The 23,733-nt window shown below is 43.2% G+C and overlaps 1 protein-coding gene and 1 non-coding gene across 4 annotated transcripts in view; both read right to left on the bottom strand.

Annotated features, from left to right (window-relative positions):
- The window catches only part of LOC122071695 (E3 ubiquitin-protein ligase CHIP), a 94,357-nt gene that overhangs the window by 7,670 nt on the left and 62,954 nt on the right, over positions 1 to 23,733 (bottom strand). The gene's annotated exons all lie outside the window — the stretch shown is intronic.
- Positions 18,953 to 19,059, bottom strand: LOC122071698. The gene has a single exon (XR_006138251.1). It is a non-coding gene; the product is annotated as a small nucleolar RNA R71 (small nucleolar RNA).

Raw genomic sequence — 23,733 nt, 5'->3', positions numbered from 1 at the left:
CGTCTTTTTTTGCGCCTAATTCGCCTTAAGGCGGGCGCCTTCTCACCTAAGCGCTTAGACAGCCTCCCACGCCTTGGTTCGCCTTGTTGCCGTGACAACTATGGTTTGGAAGACACTTTTTCAGAGAAACCTTGGACTTCGCAATGTCTTTGGTGAGGGATTAACACCACCAGACCTGCATCAAAGAATATCGCTGAAAAGAGTAGAAAAAAGTGGAAAATCAAGAATAAAATTTGAAGATCTCGGAAAATTTTGAACCCATTTGGTTCTGATGCTTAAGATTAGAAGAAACTTAAATTGAGATGATAGCTAAAGATTTAGTGAAGACGCTTTTACCAGTAAATGGGATTTGACATGAACCAATGTTAGATCTTTAACATCCATCAGCGGCCAAGGTTAGATCTTTAACATCCATCAACATCTCTAGAACCGACTTGGGTGTAGCCCTTACAAACCCAACAAAAACAAAATAAATATCAAAAGAGAATGGAAGAGAAGCAGATTTGGTTTGGGGAAAAAAACCTCCCTCGTGTCCTCCTTCGCCTTCGATCATCGGCGTCTCTGTTCAATGTCTCAGGGTAAAATCCCATGGTGGATTTTGGGAGAGAAGAGTGTGGGAGAGAAGCGAGGTTCACGGATGCGATGTTCACGAGCTCTCTGCAACGTCTTCACGAGATTTACCTTGAGAGGAATCGAGTGAGTGAGAGGAGCAGATTTGCAGAGTACACTTATGTGAAGTGTTCTTCGCTGTAGCAGAGAACCTGAGGATGTGTTGGAAGGTCGAGGGAAAAATGTCAGGTTTGGGGGAAAAAAAGGTCCACAAGTCTGTTTCCAGAAACAACGAAACGAGTAGAACTTGTTCCATCGTTTCTGTTTCTTGAACCAGAAATAGATATAAATTGCTATTTTTTTTTCTGTAATTAGGTGAAACGGAACAGTTTTGTCAAACGCTTTTTGTTCCATTTCTGTCGTTTCTTGACACAGAAACGCGTTTCTTAAAACGTTATCAAACGAGCCCAAAGAGAATCCTCATCGGAAATCTTGAGCTCGCGGTTTCAAGCAACAGCCGTCCCTGTTCCAAAAATCCAAAATCCACATCTTTGCTCAGGTCTTCCTCCAGCCTTTCTCTTTCCCTATTTTTGTGTAGTCATGGTGGACAAGCAAACCTACACCAGGCCATAGGGCAGAACCACCTTCCCATTTCCTTCCCTATTTCTTCATCTCAGAACCGATCCATCACTGAACTCCCATCTCCCAAGTTGGAATTTCCTAGAGATCTTGTTTGTTTATGCAATGGGGGAAGTCTGTTCTGGTTGCCTTGCCGTCAACCCCATGGCCATTTCTCTGCTGAATAGGTTTGTAATTGCTTCCTCAATCGCATTAAGGAGATCTTCTGCTTTGGGCCTTCTCAACAAGCTGATCAATCCAACCCGCTCTGTCACAATAGCACCTTCTGCTACTCATTCACTCAACACCGCTTCGGTGGTTTGTTAATGAAGGAGGTTGACAAGCTGGTTTTATATGGTGGTTTTATAGGGAAGTTTGCAAAGTGATTTTATAAGGTGGTTTTATAGGGAAGTTTGCAAAAGTGGTCTGACAAAATGGTTTTATAAGGTGGTTTCACAGGGAAGTTTGCAAAGTGGTTTGACAAAGTGCTTTCACAAGGTGGTTTTGTAGGGAAGTTTGAAAAGTGGTATACAAGACAGTTTACAAAATTAGTCGGCTTTGAGCATGTTAAAGCCAAGCATTTCATCACCGAACTCTCGGCACCAAACTATCTACAACAGAACGGTGCTCTTCCTAGCTGAACTCTAGCCCTCCCAACCGAGCACTTCAAAACCGACCGTTCCACAAATACGAAGTCTGGTCGTTGATAATAACACCGAGAACGAATGCTCTCTTTGAAGCCGCCACATACGAGCTTAGTAGTGCAAGCGCACAACTCAGCCAAGCAGAGTTACTTTGCGACGTACAGGCCAACCATGCCTTTGAAGCCAAGCACTCCAAAAGGTGTAGAACTGTGATTACCCAGGCAGCACAGGGGAGAACTTGCGTCCAAGCTGTGTTGTTCAGGCTGCATATGGTTAGTCATTACAATAGGTGATATGATTCTCTTGCAGCAAAAAAAGAAGCGCTTTAGAATCAAGAACCAAGCACTGAAATCGACCACCAAGCATCCTACGAACTACATTCAAGCAAGACTTCTCTACATCTGAGCAAGATGTATTGATGCGACATATCGGCTCACAACTGACCAACGCCAAAAACACGTTCAAACCAACACTCCGCAGTCGACCTCTCTGCCAATGAGCAACCTTTCTCCAACCGACCGCACTACACAGCCAAGCACCCCGCTGCAGAACCAACCACACTACATAGCCGAGCACATCGTCGCAGAACCGACCACATCGCAACCGAGTGCGTTGCAGCCTAAAACCAGGTCCTCTGTGCAAATACCATTTGATATACCAGATGGGCCAATGTCGAGATACCAACTAGACAAGTGGGCAGGAAAATTCACAGAAAAGGGTTATCCCACGAGGCCAACCCAAATGCCAGTGTCATTATTTTTGTTCATCCTACCTGCAGCCGAGTTCTTTTTTATTGAGCTCTAACGCACCGTAGCCGAGCATGGACTTTGACCAACCTTGGCTCGTCCTCCATGGTAGCATGCTTCAAAGCTTTCCATGCAGCTCGATGCACAACCAAGCAGCATGAAGCTCGCCATAGCTTATCACGGGTCATAACTCATTTCAAAAGAACGCCTTCAAGGTCCATCTCACAGGGATGTGCCCGTGTAGGGATGAATTTTTCTCCCATTCCTTTCTCTTCGGATGCTTGAATCTACATTTGAGATAGCCCACGCTAGAGCTGCCCACATTAGTAGCTAAATATAATATTAGAATTTTGTTATCATTGGCATATGACCATTTTCTCAAATAAATGAACCACCATTGTTTGATTATCTACCTCGTGGAAGTGGGTTTCTTCTCAGGTTGTAGGGAGTGTGCTTCAACTTACTAAACCAAGTTTTTCAGTCGGTGCTCGGCTCTCCATAAAACAAGTTCTTTTGTCAATGCTCGGAGCTCTACAAACCATGCTCCGGCCAGTACCCCTGGTCAGCTCATTTAAAACCAACCAAAAAGATGACTGGTCTTCAAGACTCAGGCTGAGAACTGTATATGGTCTTTGACATTAATACCGACCACATCAGGCTAGGGTGCTCCCACTACGTCTGACCAAGCACTAGTCAACACTTCCTAGTCAACTCGTTTGAGAACAACCAACAGGTGTATGGTCTTCGACACCCATTCCTATGAACAAGAGCCCATGGGAGTGGGGGGCATTTGAGCATAATGCATGATCTTTGACATTAGCGCCGACCACAATATCTGGTCTTCGACACCTATTTCCAAGGGAGTGGGGAGATCTGATATATTTACGTATGGTCTTCGACATATCTGTCGAGCACAATATCTGGTTTCTACACCCACACCAAGCACGTGTAAGGTCTTCGACACCAATTCCTATGAGTCGGAATCTACTCCCTTGACCACTCGCAGAGCCCAAGGGAGTGGGGATATCTAAGAACAATATCTGGTCTTCGACATCTATTATGAGCAAAATATCTGGTCTTCGACATCTGTTATGAGCACAATATCTGGTCTTCGACATCTATTATGAGCACAATATCTATGGTCTTCGACATATCTGCCGAGCACGATATCTGGTTTCGATAACCCACACCAAGCACATGTTAGGTCTTCGACACCCATTCCTATGAGCCGGAATCTACTCCCTTGACCTCTTGCAGAGCCCAAGGGAGTGGGGGTATTTGAGAACAATATCTGGTCTTCGACATACACATCGAACACAAGTAAATGGTTTTCGACATCCATATCTGACCCCTACACGCTCACTCAGCAGATAACTCTCTACTTAGACAAGAATCAATTTATATTTGGTTCAAATTCTCAAATAAATTTCAACTTGCTTGGATCTTGGTAGCCCCTATCATTGCCTTTGGCACCATGCAGCTCAACATAAAAGTCACTATTGAACCCAAAGAGGAGTCAGATTAAACCAACACAATGGGGACATACGTTTCTACACCCCAACACAATGGAGAAGCGACGAGCATAAACTTCTACACCACAACACGTCAAAAGATAGTGGATTGTATGGGGACAGACCATCTGTCAAACTTCAAAGCCAAACTCAAACATATAGCCCATTACATACTGAACCTCTTCCTTGCAATCCAAATCTTGACCAGGAGTCCAGGATATGATTGATCATTAAGCCGAGTGTAATTCTATGGAACTAGAACTTATCAATTGAATCAAGGATGACATGGACCCCAAAACTGGAGTACAAACTAAGCGGCCACTTGCCAGATATTAAGGTCCTTGTAATGCAAATAAGGAATATTACAATCACTACCTAATAATAACTAACAAGAGTTTAAGCTTCCTCAACAGTTTGACAAGGCAAGCTTACCTAGAAGGCCAAACATTTGCCACATGGCAGCATAAGTGGCACTCAAATTTTGTATTTATCATATACCATTACACCTTGATGGTTTTGGAAATGAGCTTATCATCAAATAGACAACAATGCCTTTTTATTTATAATGGAAAGAATGTTCTAGAATGAGTACAAGGACTGAAATACACTCTATGACAGAAAAGAAAGAAATAACCCTTGAACCCATATCGCAACACTCCCCCTCAAGTTGGTGCATAGATATCAAACATGCCCCAGCTTCCTTACAATAGGATTAAAACTTTTACCACTAAGGCCCTTAGTAAGAACATAAGCAAACTGAGCATCAAATTGAACAAATGGAACATAAATGGCTCCTTACTCCAGCTTCTCCTTGATGAAGTGACAATCGATCTCAACATGCTTTGTTCAATCATGTAGAACAGGATTATGAGCAATACCGATTGCAAACTTAATATCACAATACAGACGCATGGGCAGCTCAACTGGAACATAGAGATTTTGAAGAAGACCCTAAAGCTAAAGAAGTTCACAAATTTCATGAGCCTTAGCTGGAAACTCAGCTTCTGCATTGGACTGAGCAACTATAGCTTGTTTCTTGTTGCGCCAAGTAACAAGGTTGCAGCCAACAAAGGTACAGTATCCTGAGGTAGACCTCCTATCATCTGGACAACCAGCCCAATCTGCATTGGCAAAGGCCTCAACACGCAAATGGTTGTGGGGAGAGACGAGAAACCATTTTCTAGGAGCTGATTTCAAGTATCTACGCTCATCGCTTCTGGTCTTGAGATTCTCAATCCAAAGGCCATCAAAGCTGAAGCTGTTTCCCACTTCCAGGGCACCTTCCTTCCCCCCTTCTGTGTCCCAGCCTCCCATCCCTCACCTTCTTCTCAATAAATTTGTCCCGAATGACCTTCTCCCTGGCCTTCAGTCTGTTCCTTCTAATGAGGAAATCCTGTCGGCCATCCTCTCTCACCAGGCTAATAAAGCCCCTGGCCCAGATGGTTTCAGCATGAGCTTCTTCTCCTCCTGCTAGAACATTGTTCCTCAAGACCTAATCCTTGTTGTCCAGAGCTTCTTCCTCAATCCCAACCAGATCAATGATGTCAACCATACCTTCCCCTGTCTCATTCCCAAAAAGGAGGAGGCGGTCTCCATGAATGACTTCAGGCCAATTTCTCTCTGTAATTTGCTCCATAAATTTGTGGCCAAAATTCTATCCAATAGAATTCAAAAAGTCACTGAGCCGACCCCATTTAGTTGGGATAAGACTAAGTTTTGTTGTGTTGTTGATTGACATCCTCATCAGCCCAAATCAATCCGCTTTCATTGTTGGTAGGAGCATTACTGATAATATCATGCTCTGTCATGAGATTGTCCGTGGCTTTGACTGCAAATTCCTCCACTGCTCTTCTCAAAATTGACATTCATAAGGTGTTTTGACACCCTGAGTTAGGACTTCATCTCAAAATTCCTTCTCACCATGTCCTTTCCTCCCTCCTTTGTCCACTAGATCCACTCCTGTATTTTCTCTCCCATGTTCTCTGTTCTTGTCAATGGTAGCCCTGCCAGTTATTTCCCCTCTAGGAGAGGAATCAGGCAAGGTTACCCTCTTTCTCCCTTTCTCTTCTCCCTTTCCCTGGAAGTCATGTCCAGATCCATCCAATCTGCCACAGACATCCACCTTATTTCTCCTATCCCCCAATGCAAATCCCATCTTCTCACCCATCTCGCTTTTGCTGATGATATTATGATCTTCTGCAAGGCCGACCTCCTTTCCATCTCCACCATCATAGAATCTCTCCATTCCTTCGAGAATCTCTCAGGCTTCCACATAAATCTACTCAAATTGAGCCTCTTTCTCTCAGTGGTCCCCCTGACACTCAGGCTCACGTTCTTGGCATCACTAGATTCTCCTTGGGTTCCCTGCCTGTTAAGTACCTTGGTCTCCCTCTCATCTCCTCTAGGCTCTCCTCCCATCATTACTCCACCTTGCATGACCTCCGAAGAAAGAAGCTCCAGCTCTAGAAAGGCAAATTGCTCTCCTATGCTGGGCGCCTAACCCTCATCCATTCGGTGCTCCAATCCATGTATCTATATTGGTCTGGTGTTTTCTCCCTTCCTGCTACCACAACTAAGACCATAGAAGAAATCTTTTGCTCCCTTCTCTGGAAAGGTTCGGATACCTCTAGATTTTTTCACCCTCTCAGTTAGGACAAGGTCTGCCTTCCCAAAACTGAATGTGGTCTTGGCATCAGGAGAATAAAAGATGTCAATTCTGTGGGTATTCTTAAATTCATTTGGAAAATTGTGTCCAACCAAAAGGGTATCTGGGTAGACTGGATTCACTCCTACCTGCTCAAGCACCAAACCCTCTGGATTGTCCCAGTCCCTCCAGACAGTTCCTCTATCTGGAGGAAAATTCTCTCTCAGACCCTTAGCCCTCAATGCCATCTCCTTTTCCATTGGTAATAGTCAGGCCACCTCCTTATGGATGGACCCCTGGCACCCGGCTAGTATCCTCTCCTCCATGGTGTCCCCTAGAAACAATTACTCCTCTGGCATTCCAAAGTTTGCCCCTGTTTCCTGTATCCTGTTCCCTCTAGGTTGGTCCCCCCCTCCGCCCCTTTGCCCCGATCCATGACCTCTGGTCCTCTCTCCCTCCTAGTCATAGAGGTAGAGAAGACAAGTGCATTTGGCTTCCCTCATCCAATGGGATATTATCTTCTGCCTCCGCTTGGACCTTTGTTAGGTCCTCAGGTCCTGTGGTTCCTTAGCGTAACCTTGTCTGGTTCAAAGGTCACATCCCTCGTCACAGTCTGACTATTTGGAGATGCCTCTCTAATTGTCTCCCAACCCAAGCCTTCCTCATCCACCGTCATATCCCTGTTCTCCCCTCCTGCTGCCTCTGCCCTCATGATACTGAGGACATCCCTCATCTCTTCTTCTCCTGCCCCTTTTCCTGCTCCGTCTGAAAATTGGTTTCTCTCTAAATGTTGGCCCTCTGTCAGACCTATCCTTCCCTTTGACAGAGAATGTATTTGGATTGACATGACTTTTTCGGGATCTTACATCTGCGACACCATTGGGAAGCTAGCTTTCTCTGCTACCATAAACCACATCTGGATGGAGCGAAACATCCGTAGATGGTCTTTCAACTTCCGCTCCTTGGACAAGATTTGGAAAGCCATCTACTTTAACGTTACCTCCAAAATCCAATCCCTCCACCATAGGCCTGTCCCCAGATCCACTAGGAACAGGCATATCATAGCCTCCTGGAACCTTCATATTGACACCATTCCCCATACTTGACTCCATCTCCCCTGCTTGCTGCCCCCCTTTTTTGTGTTTCCCCTTCCTTTGGGCTGGATCTAGTTGGGTGTTCTTATAGGTTGCTGATCTCGTTGTGGATCTAGCTTGGTTGTAATTTTCGTTTGTTTTGGTTTTGTTTGGCTTTGCATTGGCTTAGCCTCCCCACCCCCCCAAGCTTCCCCCCCTGTATATTCTTCCATTCTTGGTAATGAATATATTTATTCATCCAAAAAAAAAAAATCCTACATGCTGCCTCTAAATGTGTTAAGTGAGGATAATGCATATATTGGCTTACCAAACGAATAGCAAAAGCTATGTTTGGTCGAGTGTGGGACAAATATATTAGCCTTCCAACCAACCTCTGACAGCTGCCCTTGTCAACTGATTTGTCAGCCTTGATCTTAAGATGAGAATTAGGCTCAAGAGAAGTGTATGTTGGTTTGCAATCCAACATCCCATATCCGATAGGAGATCAAGAGTATACTTCCGTTGAGAGAGGAAGATACCTTGAGCTGAATGAGAACCTCAATACCAAATATCTCAACTTACCCAGGTCCTTGATCTCAAACTCTGTTTCCAAGTATGCCTTTAGTTGAGATATCTCAACAGTATCGCTCCCCGTAATCACAATGTCATCACAATCAGGACTGTAATGTGCTCGCCAGGGGTTCCAACAAAGAGCTCTCCATGTGAAATCTTGAAGAACCCATGGTGTAAGTTGCTGGATGAAGACTCAAGGAGCATTATTAGCAGTCCTATTGTGTAGATTAGAAACGTAGAGGTTGAATCGAAGAAACCCAAGGCTGAGAACATCCTACTGCCAGCCCTAGAAATTTTCTTTTTACTTTCATTCGTTGTCTGTTGAGGATGTGACTTGAACCATGAGAATCGCCCAAGAGGTCTTTCTCCATCGTTTGTGCCCTCTACTGATACTATTCTTCCTGGTCTCTGCAACTCAGTTTTATGGACTGGCTTGCTGGCGAGAATAGCAAGCGAGATGATAGTTGGTTTTCTGAATGTCCTGTGATGGTTGTGAGTAAAAATAATCTGTTGGTTTCCATTGTGAGTTTTTTCACTGTCCAAAGGTCATTTGGTTGTTCTTGGGAGGAACCCAATTCCCAAAGGGGTCCCTGGGAATCCGAATCGTCTGGCGCGGGTGAATAATTAAATAACCCAATTTTCCTGTTCAAAAGAAAGATCTCTTTTCTTCTATGAATAGGGTGTGTTTTCCCTATGTCTCTCTTTGAACTATATCATAGGTCAATGAACCAGTGGGTTCCGAAACAGGTGGTTCAAATAATGTTAATCATAGTTTTATTGGTATTGAGAACGCCAATACTCGGATAGACTTTGTTAAATTGGACAGCACCAACTACCTTGATTGGGCACATTCCATGAAATTATCCTTGTGTAGCCGTGGGAAAGTTGTATATATAAATGGACATATTAAGGCTCCCAGTCCTAGTGAACTCACCTACCAAAGATGGGAGAAAGTGAATTCCACAGTTGTGACATGGCCCATTTTTTCCATAAAGGCGGAAATAAGCCGTAGGTTCACAAGGAAAATTACAGCAAGGACATTTGGGATGGTGCTGCTGGCACAGTTGACGAAGCAGGGGACTCAGCCAAAGTTTATCACCTACTTCAAAAAGTTCTCTATGTAAGACGGGGTGAGATGTCCATTTCGTCTTGCCAAAAAAAGAAAAAAGATGTGCCCATTTCTAAGTACTACAACAAAGTAATTGGTCTTTGGAAAGAGTGAGAGATAAGAGACCTTCAGTTGACCAACCCGGAGGAAGAAGCCAAATTTCACCGAACATTTAAGAACTAATCTTGATCCTCCTTAAAGGCTTAAGTCCTGAATATGAACCAATTCGTGTTCAAATCTTGGGTAAAGTTCCTCTCCCATCTCTTTTGTGGTTACTTGCAAAGTGAAGAGACTCATCGGATTGCCATATAGACCACATCTCCACTTGAAAATTATGCTCTTATCTCTTCCTCACACAAAGTGTGGCATGGATGGGGGAAAGGCGTCGGTGGAGGCTGTGGAGATGACAAGCATAGGCTCAAGTGTGCGAATTGTGGTAAATCAAGACATACCAGAGAGACTCTGGGAATGTCATTGTCGGCCACTCAACAGATGGTAGAACAGGCAGAGCACGTGCACACTTAATGTTTACTTGTACTGATCCTTTTGGTCCTACCTTGCCTTAAGTAGGGATCTACTCCAAGTGTTTCCTCCCTCACCAATGAGGACTCAGCAAAATTTCGTCATGTTATGTCTCAGCCGGACAGTTCCACACCCAATGCTTCCTCCTTTGCTAAGTCCAACACCTCAGCTTCAGCCCTTCATCTGTCTACTTCAACTGCTTCAGTTTATAGACCTCCACCACGTGTGGAGGAAAAGAAACCCAAATCTTGTAGGGTGGAAGAAAAGAGGCCAGGATTCAACAAAGATAGTGATTGGGTGAAGAATATCAAATGCCAAAATTGTGGCAAGAAGGGTCACTACGCCAACAAATGCCCCATGTGTATGCAGCAGAAAAGAAACCGACAGAGAAGACTATTGATCCTAATTTATATCCCTATCATTTCGATGAAGATGCTGATGCTCATGATTATAATGAAGAAGTCAAAGCTCATTCCGCTAGTCTTACATTTTTCTCCAACAGATTTGTTGATAAATCTCCTCTCTTTTCAGACAAAAGGGTACTCCCTTGCACGGTTCTGATCTTACTTGTTAGAAGTCTATTGAGAAAAAGGAGGAGTCTAGAGCAAGTTGTAGACTCCTCCCTTGGGTTTTCCTTGTCCTATTAGGACTGAATACAGTTAGAAGTTACCAATTAGTATTAGTTTCCTATTTTGTTCTTTCTTATTCCTAGTGGGACTTGTAATAGTTGTTCTATTTAATGAATGGAGGGCAGCCCCAATCTAATCGATTGGGACTCCCTTTGCTCCACAATCGCAGGTCTCTCATTTGCTTCTCTTCTATTTACATGGTATCAAGCCATAATCAATGGCTGGTTTGAGAGTCATTCCAAGGTCTCATGCTACTGGTGAAACTCTAGTTCTTAAAAGAGGAACTAGGGTTTCAAATGGGGTTTCAATAAAAATGATGAAGTGTATGAAGAATATACCAACTGCTGCTAATTTTGTACTGAAATTTTATTCCTGAACCATCGATTTACTGCTACTGGTGTTTGTTAATCCTTGGTATTGTCATGTTCTCGTCACTGATTTGTTTGATTTGTTTATTAGGTTATCTGCTAAGATTTTATTGTTGTTTCTGTTGTTCGGGGATTGAGGGTTCCCTTGCTTTGTCTGCAGTATTTTTTTTTTTTTTTTTTTTTTTTTGATGAATAAATATATTCATTATCAAGGAGGAAAGAATATACAAGGAGGGAGGGAGGATCACAAGCTACAAAACACAAGGGCCTAGTACCACACAAGGGGGGAACATCAATGGGGAGGGAGATAACCGAGACAAGGAGACCCCAGGACACAATAGTGAGCATGTTCCTTGTGGTGTCAACAATAGCATGATGCAGATGGCTAAGGCAACCAAGTTTGGAGCTCACATCAAAGTAGATGGTTTTCTAAATCTTATCAAAAGAACAGGAGTTGGAAGTCCATTTACGCAAATTACACTCCAGCACAAAAGGCAAGCTTCCCGATTGTCTCATAAATAGAGGGCCCCCAAAAGGTCATGTCCACCTAGGTCCACTCTCTACTAAAAGGAATGATAGGTTTGCGGGAAGGCCAGCAGAGCCTAAGGACTCATTTCCAAATGGTGGAGGAGAAGGGGCAGGAGAAGAAAAGATTATCAACATCTTCAATGCCATTCCAATAGAGACTGCAGGCACGAGGGACCTGGATGTGACGGTGAAGGAGGGAGGATTGCGTGGGGAGGCAGTAGAAGAGAGCACGCCACATAGTGAAACCATGGCAGGGGATGTGGCCTTTAAACCAGACAAATGTTTCTCCAAAGAGTACAAGGTGCTTTGAGCCGAATGAGATTCCAGGAAGATGTCAACGAGAACCGCCCCAATAAGGATGGGATCCAGAGGACAAGATCATCTCTACCTCTGTGGCCTAGGGGATGGGTGGAAGAGGGGACCAGAGATCAACAAGAGGGGGAGAGGAAGGAGGGGGAGTCCAAATGCCATGAGTTAGGATGGAGGACACTTTGGCAGAGCGGCTCAGACCAGATGAGTAAACAATCCTAGGGATGACTAGAGGAAGGAGGATACCAGAAGGGAGCCAAGGATCAAGCCAGAGGGAGGTCATGGTCCCATTTCTGACGGAGCAAGAGATAGCACCCATGGCGATAGGCCTAGAGGAGAGAATTTTATGCCAATCCAAGAGGCATCAGAGGAGGGAGAGACGAATCAGATTCAGTTGTTTTTTAGGAGAGTGGAGTACACCCAAAAGACCCAGATATTGTTGCTCTTGGAGGCAATCTTCCAAATGAGCTTGAGAATGCCAGCATAGTTGACATCTTTAAGTCTCCTAAGGCAAAGCCCACCTTCGGGTTTGGGAACACAGACTTGGTCCCAGCTCATAGGGTGAAGGAACTTGGAGGATTCAGCTCCTTTCCAGAGGAAGGAGCAAAGGAGACTCTTAATGGATTTGATGACAAAGGCCGGGAGCACAAAGATACCAGTCCAATAAAGATACATAGATTGCAGAACATAGCGTATGAGCACGAGGCGACAAGCATAGGAGAGGAGTTTGGCCTTCCAAAGTTGAAGCCTTTTCCTCAGCTGGTCAAGGATAGGGGAGCAATAGTGGCGGAGAGCCTAAAGGTCATGAAAGGAGACCAAGATACTTTACGGGGAAGGAGCCAAGGGAGAACCCAGTGATCTAGAGAAGGAGGATTGCAAATTGATACAAAGGCCATAGAGGGACTGAAAGAGATGTAGGGAGGACATGATGGAGGTGATGGAGGCGGGATCCCCCTTAGAGAAGATTATGAAGTCATCGACAAAGGCAAGATAAGTAAGGAGGAGGGGTTTGCATTTGCGGATGGGGGAGATGAGATGAAGATCAATGGAAGATTGGATAGAACATGAAAGAACCTCGAGAGCAATGGAGAAAAGGAAGGGGAGAGAGGACAACCTTGTCTGATACCAACAAAGGAGGGGAGGTAACCGACTGGGCTACCACTGATGAGGACAGAGATGGAGGGGTAGGAGTTGCAAGAGAGGACCCAACAAATAAACGGAAAGGACATCTGAAGCAAGACTATGGATATGTAGTCCCAACGGATAGAGTCAAAAGCTTTATGGATGCCAATTTGAGCAAAGCAGCAGAGGAATGGGGTTTTCGATCAAATCCTCTCAATCTCGTGGATGTCCTATCCCTAGCTCCCTAAAGAACTCCCTCATCATATCCTCTTGAAATCTGCAGGCTAATATCTTCCACCCTTCCTAAGGGTGCTGGGTCCCCCCCGGTTCTTATTCTTTGGTGCTTTGTGGGTTTTCCCGTTGGTCTTCTTTTGATTTCTTTTGTGTTTTTGTGCTCCCCTTGGGTTGGCTTTCCTTGTTGGTTTAAGCCTCCCTCCCCCCCTTTTCCCTTATATATTCTTCTGTCTTGGTAATGAATTATTTATCCATCCAAAAAAAAATTGATATTATCAGCAATGCTCCTCCCCCAAATGAAGGCAGATCGATTGAGACTAACAAGGGAGTCAATAACTCTCTGGATGCGGTTCGCCAAAATCTTACCAATAAATTTGGACAAGAGATTGTAAAGGGAGATGGGCTTGAAGTCAAAGAAGGAGCCAGCCCCCTCTTTCTTGGGGATGAGACAAAGGAAGGTGTGATTGATCTTCTTAATCTGGCAGGGGTTGAGAAAGAAGCTTCTGATGGCAAGGACGAGGTCAGAACGGATGATGTTCCAGTAGGCAGAGAAGAATCCCATGTTGAAGCCATCCGGCCCCCAGGATCTTTGTTAGATCTGTGGGAGAGGACAACGACTAGGATTTTATCATCAGAAGGAATGGCCTAAAGGGAGGGGAGCAGATCGAGGAGGACAAATTTGTTGAGGAGTTTGGGGGGATGGGAGGGGCGGAGGCTAAGGAAGGGGGTGCAGAAGTTCAGAAAAGAATGAGGCTGCCTCATCTTTAATATCTTCAGGGTGGAGGGGGATCCATCTTTAGAAATGAGCTTAGAGATGGAGTTGGCATCCGTCCTGGCTTTGAGGGACCTACGAAAGAAAGAAGAGTTGGAGTCACCCAGCTTAAGCCATTTGATGCGGGATTTGTCTAAGCAAGCTTTCTTCTTAAGCCAGGAGAGCGAAAAGCTCTTCAGAAGTAGCTTTTTCTGCTTCAGCAAGGGAGACACTGAGGAGATCCAACTGAAGGCGAGATTGGATAGCATCAATCTTATCTCTACAGGCGGAGACTCTGGAAGTGATGTTTCCAAAGGAGTTGGAGTTCCAGATTTTAAAAGCATATTTGACATTCTTGAGCTTTCTCGCGAAAGCTACAAGGGGCGTGGAGAAAGCATAGACAGGGATTGCCTAAGGATCCTGGACAATAGGAAGGAAGTCATCGTGAAGGTTCCATGTCAAGAATTTGAAGGGCTTAAGACCAAATGAGGAGAAGGGGTGAACAAGGAGAAAAATGGGGGACCGATCAAAGATACTAGGGAGGTTTAAACAAGAATGGGAGAAGGGAAAGGAGTGAAGCCAAGCTTTATTGATAAGCACCCAGTCAAGCTTGCAAGCAACTCGAGCAAAACCGCTCCTCCGATTTTGCCAAGTGTATTTAGCACCAGACTATCCAAGATAATTCATGGCAATGTCAATAATGCAGTCATTGAAGAGTCGACTAAAGAGAGTCTATGGGGGATCCCCCAACCTTCTCATGACTAGCTCTCACAACGTTAAAGTCACCTTCCAAACCCCAAGGGAGCGGGTAGTGGAGGGGGTCATCGCTCGAAGGGCGGACCAAAGGGAAAGCTTGTCTCGAGCACAATTATGGGCATAGATGGCAGTGAAGAAGAACGGAGAGGGATTAGAAGGAGAGGAGACAAAGAGGTGGATAAATTGAGAAGAAGACGAAATGACAAATGTTAAGGGGATTCCAAATAATCCACATATGCCCGTTGGGGCAATGAGCATAACTAGAGAGGAAGAACCAAGAAAGGGCTATGGAGGAGGCTATGAGGGGTGCAATCAACACAAGAACTCGGGTTTCAAAAAGACAGCAGAGGGAGGGACGCATGGGAAGAGCGGAAAGAGGATCGAACAAAAGCATGCTTGGCGAGACAATTAAGACCACGCACATTCCATATAGTCCACGGGGTTATTTTGAAGAGGGGAGATTTGACACTAAATACTCCGAGCGGAGACAGCGGGGCTCGTGGGAGGAGGCCTTTTTCTGCCTTCTATGATATTCCAAAAGGGGGGACAGGGAGGAGGGGGCAGCAATCTGGAACGATTTGGTGGATTTTGGGATCCTCTGACTTGGCATGGTAGCATCAAAATTAGTGACAGCATCAGGGTTAGTGGCATCAGCTAGGAGGGGACCAAAAGGTTCAGTTGCAGGGAAAGGGGAGCCATTATGGTTATCAGCAGATTTCATAGCATTTCTACGGGTGGGACAGGGGCAGGAGAGGCCTGCTCGAACCTGAAGGGAACAGCCGATAGGATCTCAGGAGAAGCCGGGGATAATCTGATCTTCGAGTGCAGGAGTTTGGCAGCAGGTTTCCTTGACTGAGAAGTAGGCATGAGGGCAAAACTATTCCCTAGTAGAAGGCAAGTGGAACAATCTTCAGCTAAAGGAAGAGCCTTGGAGGAGCTTGTAACCATGCTTAAGCAGACTTCAACAAGGCCAATGAAGGCAAAGGGCGTCCTGATAAGGCCTGGAGGGAGGCCAGGAGAAGAATACAGTGTGGGCAGCATCGGTCATGTTAACATGGCCTAACAGAAGGTCAGGAGAAGGATCAACATATCAGACAGCAGCGGAAGAGTTGGAGCTAATGCCTTCGAAGGCGTGGGTAGCAGAATGCTGAGGCAGAAGGCCTGATATGGGTTGAGGCAGAGGGCCCTCACTAGAATCAACAAGACGGTAAGCACAGAAGAGATGGAGCTCATGCCTTCTAAGGCGCGGGGGCAGAATGCTCAGGCAAAGAGCCTGAGATGGGTTGAGGCGAAGGACATCACCAGAGGAGGAAAGAAGGTCATCAACAATCAGAGGGAAGGTCGGAGAAGTGGCGGTGGTGCAAGCAGCAACAGCAGGAAAAGCAGGTTTAGAGTTAATGCCTTCCGAGGTGTGGAACCAACAAAGGAACTCAGGGGATGACGAAGAATGCCAAGGTAGGGGCAGCGGCACATGGACGAGAGAGGAATCGTAGCATGGGGAAGGGCAGTCGAGTGAGGGAGATGACGTGTCAAGGCAAGGAAGAGGGAATCCGGGTCAACAGGAGGGTCACGGTGGAGAAGGATGGGTCAATGGGCATCTGGATATGGGTTGACAGATTAAGAGGATCAAGATCCAAATAACGGTTCTGGGTCTGGTCTAAGGAAGAACCAGACCTCAAGGGGAGAGGGCCAGAAGGGGGGGAAGTGTTCGGTGAGGGTAAGGACTGATAGCAGCGTCAGAAGGAGACGGAAAGGGAGCAGAGAGGGCGACAGGAGAGGGAGATGTCAGAATCTGAGATGGCAGGGAGATCGGCAAAATTCGTCGAATGGCAGGTACGAGGGGACAAGCTTCCATCATCAGAGTAGGAGTGGTAAGAGATAAGCTCAAATCTGTTGTGACCAGTGATGAGCACAATAATGTGTGAAATCTTAGGGATATAAGTGTACATTTTGCCCCACTTTGGATAGTACTACTTTTATTTTTCTTGTTTTTTTTAGTTTCCAAGTTTACAAGAGAAAGTGCTTAAAGTGAATCAAGAACCAGTCCAAAGGTGGGACCCACTCATTGGTACCACATCTTCTCTCCTACAAAATCCTGAAGATTATTCTCTCCTTGCCACCTCACAACATCTTGAAGATGCTATGCAGAGATTCCTTTCTGATTTAATCAAGATTGCAAGATATTGGTTAATATTGCAAGGAAGGAATAGAATTTGTTAATTTTGAAAACGGATTCTCTCTTTCCTCACACAATATCTCAGAGAATGAGGATTTTTACCAAGATTTTATTTTATTTTATTTTCTTTCTTTTCTTAAAGAAGACTTGTAGAAGGAAGGAGGCAAGACAAAAGCCCCTTCCTCCCACCCTCCTAATTATTATTCCCCTTAGTTTATTTTCTAGTTTATGCTTAGTTTTCTTCTCTCTCTCCCTCTCTCACTCTTTAGTTTTAGTTCTTCTCTATTTTTGCTTTAATCACTTTTGTAATAGTTTTTTATGTCAATTAATACAATCACTATTTTATTCTTATTTGGCCTTTTATGTTTATGATTTATGCAATTGAGTTGTAATTTTTAAAGTTATAGTTCTAAGCTTAGATCTAGGTGACAAGATCACAAGCCGTGGAGCATCTTTTTTTTCAAGTTCAGCTTTTTTTGTTTCAAGATTTGTTTTCTCTAGTACTAAAAATTTCAGAATTGGTTTATTCCAGATCTGGTTTTAATACTGGTAGTATCTCAAATCACCCAAGCTTTCAAGTTCAAGGGTTGAAGTTCAAGTAAGTAGGCTTCTTCAATAGTCTTCTCTCCCCCCTCTCATTCCCTCTTCTGACTACCCTTTCTTTCTTAATTTAGGATTTTAATTTCAGTCGTTACATTATTGCTATCCCTTTCCCCCAAGGTTCATGGCTAGTGTATGTGTTGGCTTTGCCCCTCCTAACCATAGAACCATCAATTTATTGCTTTTTTTTTAATTGTCACCCTTTTTCTAAAGCCAAGTAGAGTAACCCTTGTAAGAGTGACTCTCTGGTCAAGTAGGGAAGATCATATTATGATGCATCTCTCGAGCTAAGTAGAGAAACCTACTTGTGAGTCTCTCTCTAGCTTTCTCCCATTTCTTTTACTTTATTTTTATTTCAACATTTTTTTTCTCTATTTTTTTTTTAATTGCGTGGGTTGTTTATTTTCACTTATTTATTTATTTTATTTTAATTGCATGGCTTGCAACTTTATATTCTTATATGACGAATGGTTAGGACGTTATTTTAGATACATATGTTTAGGACGGTAGTTAGAATTAGATAAAAACCATTAATAGGTTCACTTTCATATTATTAAAAGAAAAAAAAAATAAAGTGGCTGCTCTTTCTAAGTTCGACCCATAGCTATACTGATCTGTACGCTTGCAGTTATATTTAAAATCTCAAACAAGTTTTTGGCACCATTGCTGGGGAGACAGTTCCATGTTATTTTTCGTTTTCTTTTGGTAAATCGGAGTGCTTTGTTTGCTTTGTTTTGTTTTTCATTTTCTTTTATTGAATTCCTGAGAAGAACAACTTGCAATAATAGTTGTATCGGTGGAGGTTGCCATGACTCATAGTATGATAAAGACAGGTTTCACCCTGTAGCAGTACCTCAGGAATTGACCTGAGCAACCCGGATCCCTGCCGGTAAGCTCCCCAAAAACCAAAAAAATCAAAAAAATAAAAAAAAATCATAAAAAAAAAGTTTTGCTATCCATTCTTTTGTGCTTATCTTACTCTAGTTGTGGGTAGTTTTCTGTTGCATGAGTGTTAAGTGGGTACGTAATACTAAGAATCGGTTAGAAAGAAGAGATCCAACAAGTAGTGACCCTATACGTTTGCTCTCTTTAAAACCCTTTAATATGGGAGACCAACAGCAAAACACTTCACCTAAATCTCTAAAAGATAGGTTCTACCCTGCTAGAATAGCCCAACCTTCCTACATAGTTCTACCACAAGCCCAGGGCAATAATTTTGAACTCAAATCTCAATACATCACTATGTTGCCCCAGTTCCATGGGTTGAACTCTGAGGATGCATACCTATTTCTAAGGGAATTTGAAGAGGTATGTGTTCTAATTAAGATCCAACAGCTTTCTGATGATGCTGTTAAGCTTAGGTTTATCACTTTTGCATTGAAAGACCAAGCTAAGAAGTGGTTGTATGGGTTACCCACAAATTCCATAACCTCATGGGAACAGTTCACAGTTGTCTTCCTTAAGAAATTTTTCCCAACTCACAAGACCAATAAGCTTAGAAGTGATATCCTTCAGTTTAGGCAAAAGTCTAGTGAGTCATTTTCCAAACTTATGGAGAGATTCAAGGATCTACTCCAAGAATGCCCTCACCATGGCCTAGACTTATAGCATTTATGTCAAATAATTTATGAGGGTATTGATTACCCAACTAAACAAATGATAGAGTCAATGTGCCCTAAGGGATTCACATCCTTTACAGATGAAGGAAAGGCATGGGAATTCTTACTTGACTTAGCTGACAAAACCCGTGAGTGGGAATCAACCCAAGAGAGTGAAAGAACCATAGGAGGAAAAGGATATTTTGTGGATGGGATAGTAACCAAGGAAGCCCATTTGGATAGCCTAATCAAGAGAATTGAGGCTATTGTTCATAGAGAGCCATCATCAATCAATTTGGTTAAGATTTGTGCTTGGTTATAGTCCCCTGGACATCTCCTAGAAGAATGCCCCAACACCTCTGGGGGCACTTCTAATGATAATGTTAATGTCTTATACCAGAATAATCCATATAGTAATACCTACAATCCAGGATGGAGAAATCACCCAAATTTCTCTTGGAATCAGGGCAACCAAGCAGGACCTTCCAATTTCTATAATCAAGGTCAACATGGACCCCAAAGGCCTCCCTTTGCACAACAATCTTTTTCTCAAAATACTTTTCCTAGGTCAAATGTAGGACCTCAGGCTAGTTTTCCTAGGGCCCCTCTCCTATCATCTTATCAGCAACCCCCTGGGTTTACCAACACTGGAGAGGCAAGTAGAATAAGTGACTTGGAAAAAATTATGGCCCTCCTCATGACAAGCCATCCAAATCTTACGAGAGAACTCACTCAAGTTGTCTCAATTATGCGTGAGAGGGAGAAAGGAACTTTACCCAGTCAACCAGAGCCTAACCCTAGGCATCATCAGCCTGTTAGTTCACAAACATCAACTAATGCACCACTGAATATAGCACAAGGTCAGACCCAACAAAGGCCCTCTAACCAATGTAATATTGTTTATGCCCTTAGGAGTGGTAGAGAGTACCAACAGAGCGTTCCTAAATCTTCCTCATCTATAACTCATGTTAACTCTCCTTCAGTTGAGGACACAAGTGTGCCTCTTGTTTCAAGTTCGTTTGATGAACCTAAAGATTTTTCTGAAACTAAAGATGATTTGGTTGAGGAAACCAAAAATGATTCTTCTAAACAGGGGCAAATCCCTAACAGTCCTTATGTTCATCCTGTCTCATTTCCTAATCGCTTAGTAAACAAAAGGAAGACTGCTTCCATGGACAAAATTTTAGAAGTCTTCAAAAAGGTAGAAGTGAACATCCCCCTTTTGGATGCCATATCCCAGATCCCCACCTATACAAAGGTACTAAAAGATTTGTATGCTCACAAACGTATCACTAGTGTGCCCAAAAAGGCGTTCTTGGCAGTAACATTAGTTCCATAATTACTCAGCCTATAGCAGCCAAGTATAAGGATCCAGGGAGCCCTATCATATCATGTGTTATAGGCAACACCTACATTGAGCATGCCTTACTTGACCTTGGCGCAAGTGTGAATCTTTTACCTTACTATGTGTACAAGCAACTTGGATTGGGAGAATTGAAAGCCACTGGAACTACTCTTCAGTTGGCAGATAGGTCTATTAAAATTCCTAAAGGGATGGTTGAGGATGTCTTACTAAAGGTGGGGGAATTTATTTTCCCTGTTGATTTCATTGTGTTAGATACCAAGCCCTTCTCAACGAAGGATGAGATCCCAATAATTCTGGGAAGACCATTCTTGGCTACCACTAATGCATTAATCAACTGTCGGAATGGTTTCCTAAGATTATCTTTTGGTAACCAAACTGTTGAGTTTAACATGTTTAGGATAGGCAAGCAACCACATATGGAAGAAGAGATTAATATGATTGAGGATTTTCTGGATTTTTCTGATGATTTAATTACCAACTTTGATATTAATTTTGATTCAGAATTCCAAGAGTGTATGGATGAGTTGGATGATGATAGTGAAAATTTCTTTTCTGAAGTCTTGAGTCTTCACACACCTGTGGAGCACTTAGGACCCCTTTCCAATTCCGTTCTCAAACCTTTCATAGTTGAGCCCCCTAAGCTAGATCTTAAGGAGTTGCCATCTAATTTGAGGTATGCTTTCCTAGGGCCTGACTAGACTCTTCATGTAATAATTTCTTCAAATTTGACTTCTAGCCAGGAAGAGGAGTTACTTAAAGTGTTAAAAGATAATAAGGAAGCCCTAGGTTGGACCATGGCTGATATCAAAAGTATAAGCCCTTCTATTGTGCAACATCATATACATCTTATGGAGGATTCCAAACCATCCACAAAACCCCAAAGAAGAGCTAACCCAGTGATGATGAAAGCTATTAAGAAAGAGATCCTAAAGTGCTTAGATCATGGAATAATTTATCCTATTTCTGACAGCCAATGGGTAAGCCCAGTTCACGTAGTGCCTAAGAAGTCTGGTGTGACTATAGTTCCCAATGCCAATAATGAACTAATTCCAACCCGTGTCCAATCTGGGTGGAGAGTGTGCATAGACTACAGGAAACTTAATGTGGCAACCTGGAAGGACCACTTCCCATTGCCATTCATTGACCAAATGTTAGAGAGGTTAGCTGGACATGAATACTATTGTTTTCTTGATGGATATTCCGGCTATAACCAGATCCCAATTGCTTTAGAGGACTAACATAAGACCACTTTTACATGCCCATATGGAATATTTGCTTACAGGCGTATGCCTTTTGGGCTTTGTAATGCCCCTGCTATGTTCCAACGATGCATGATGAGCATATTTTCTGACATGGTCAAAAAATTCTTAGAAGTATTTATGGATTTTTTTTCAATTCATGGGAATTCCTATTCTGAATGTCTTTATCATCTTTCTCTAGTTTTTAAAAGGTGCATATCTAAGAATTTGATTTTGAATTGGGAGAAAAGCCATTTCATGGTTAAATCTGGTATTGTTTTAGCCTTTTAGACCATGTAATATCCAAGGAGGGAATTAAGGTAGATAGAGCCAAAGTGGATTTAATTGATAATTTACCACCTCCTCAATCTATTACGGACGTCCAATCTTTTCTAGGGCATGCGGGCTTCTATAGAAGGTTTATTAAGAACTTTAGTCAGTTAGCCCGACCTCTCACTTCATTACCTGCCAAAGATCAAACTTTTAATTTTTCTAAAGAGTGCCTAGAATCCTTCAAACAACTTAAGAAGGAGTTGACCAATTGTTCAACCACCTGTTTGGACTAAACCTTTTGAATTGATGTGTGATGCTTCATATTTTGCCATAGGAGCGGTTTTGGGTCAAAGGATTAATAAGTTGCCCACTGTCATTTATTATGCTAGTAGGACCTTAAATGATGCACAACTCAATTATACAACCACTGAAAAAGAATTTTTAGCGGTTGTGTTTGCATTAGAAAAGTTTCGGTCTTACTTAGTTGGTTCACATGTGGTGGTGTATACTGATCATTCTGCTCTCAGATACTTAGTTCAGAAGAAGGATGCCAAAGCCCGTCTCATTAGGTGGGTTGTACTTTTGCAAGAGTTTGATTTAGAAATTAGGGATAAATAAGGAGTTGAAAACCTAATTACAGACCATTTATCCCGGCTTCCCAATTCATTGACTGTCGATTCTCTAGTCAACGAGAACTTTCCAGATGAACAGTTATTTGTAGTGTCCAGTGAACCATGGTTTGCTGACATTGTCAACTTCTTAGTTTCAAGAGTGACTCCGGATCACCAGTCCACCCAAGATAAGTATAGATTTCATTCCCAAGTTAAGCACTTTTTCTGGGATGATCCTTATTTGTTTAAGATATGTCCGGATCATATTATCCGACGATGTGTTCCTGATCATGAGCAACATTCTATTATCTCTTTTTGTCATGATCATGCATGTGGTGAACACTTTGGACCTAAGAAAACTGCTGCAAAGGTTCTCCAATGCGGATTTTATTGGCCCACTCTTTTTAGAGATGCTTTTGATTTTTACAAGGCTTGTCACGTCTGCCAGTCTTTTAGCCGTATCAATAAGAGGAATATGATGCCCCTCAACCCTATTTTGGTAGTTGAGATCTTTGATGTTTGGGGCATCGATTTTATGGGACCATTCCCTAATTCCTTTGGGAATCTGTACATACTTTTGGCTATTGATTATGTTTCTAAATGGATAGAGGCCATACCATGTAAATCTAATGACCACAAAGTGGTGGTCCAGTTTCTCAAAGAGAACATTTTTTCCTGCTTTGGTGCACCACGTGCAATAATTAGTGATAGGGGTACTCATTTTTGTAATCGGCCTTTTGAGGCCCTAATGAAAAAGTATGGGATCACCTATAAGTTATCTACCCCTTATCACCCCCAAACTAGTGGCCAAGTGGAGATGTCTAATAGGCAGATCAAACAAATCTTGGAGAAAACTATTAATCCCAACCATAAGGATTGGTACCTTAGGCTCATTGATGCCTTGTGGGCCCATCGGACTGCATTCAAGACCGATCTTGGTCAGTCTCCCTACCGTTTGGTGTATGAGAAAGCTTGTCACTTACCAGTTGAGTTGGAGCATAAGGCCTTTTGGGTCATCAAGAAGCTCAACTTTGATTTGTCTGGTGCGGGAATTCATCGTAGGCTCCAACTATCTGAGTTGGAGGAACTTAGGAATGAAGCCTATGAAAGTTCTAGGATTTACAAGGAAAAGACTAAAGCTTTCCATGATAAACACATTCTGCGTAAATCTTTTGCAATTGGTGAT

This window comes from Macadamia integrifolia, unplaced genomic scaffold (assembly GCF_013358625.1).
Source record: "Macadamia integrifolia cultivar HAES 741 unplaced genomic scaffold, SCU_Mint_v3 scaffold_56A, whole genome shotgun sequence".
NCBI classification, from domain to species: domain Eukaryota; kingdom Viridiplantae; phylum Streptophyta; class Magnoliopsida; order Proteales; family Proteaceae; genus Macadamia; species Macadamia integrifolia.
Note: the sequence above shows the minus strand (reverse complement) of the source record. Positions and strands in the feature narration are given on the sequence as shown.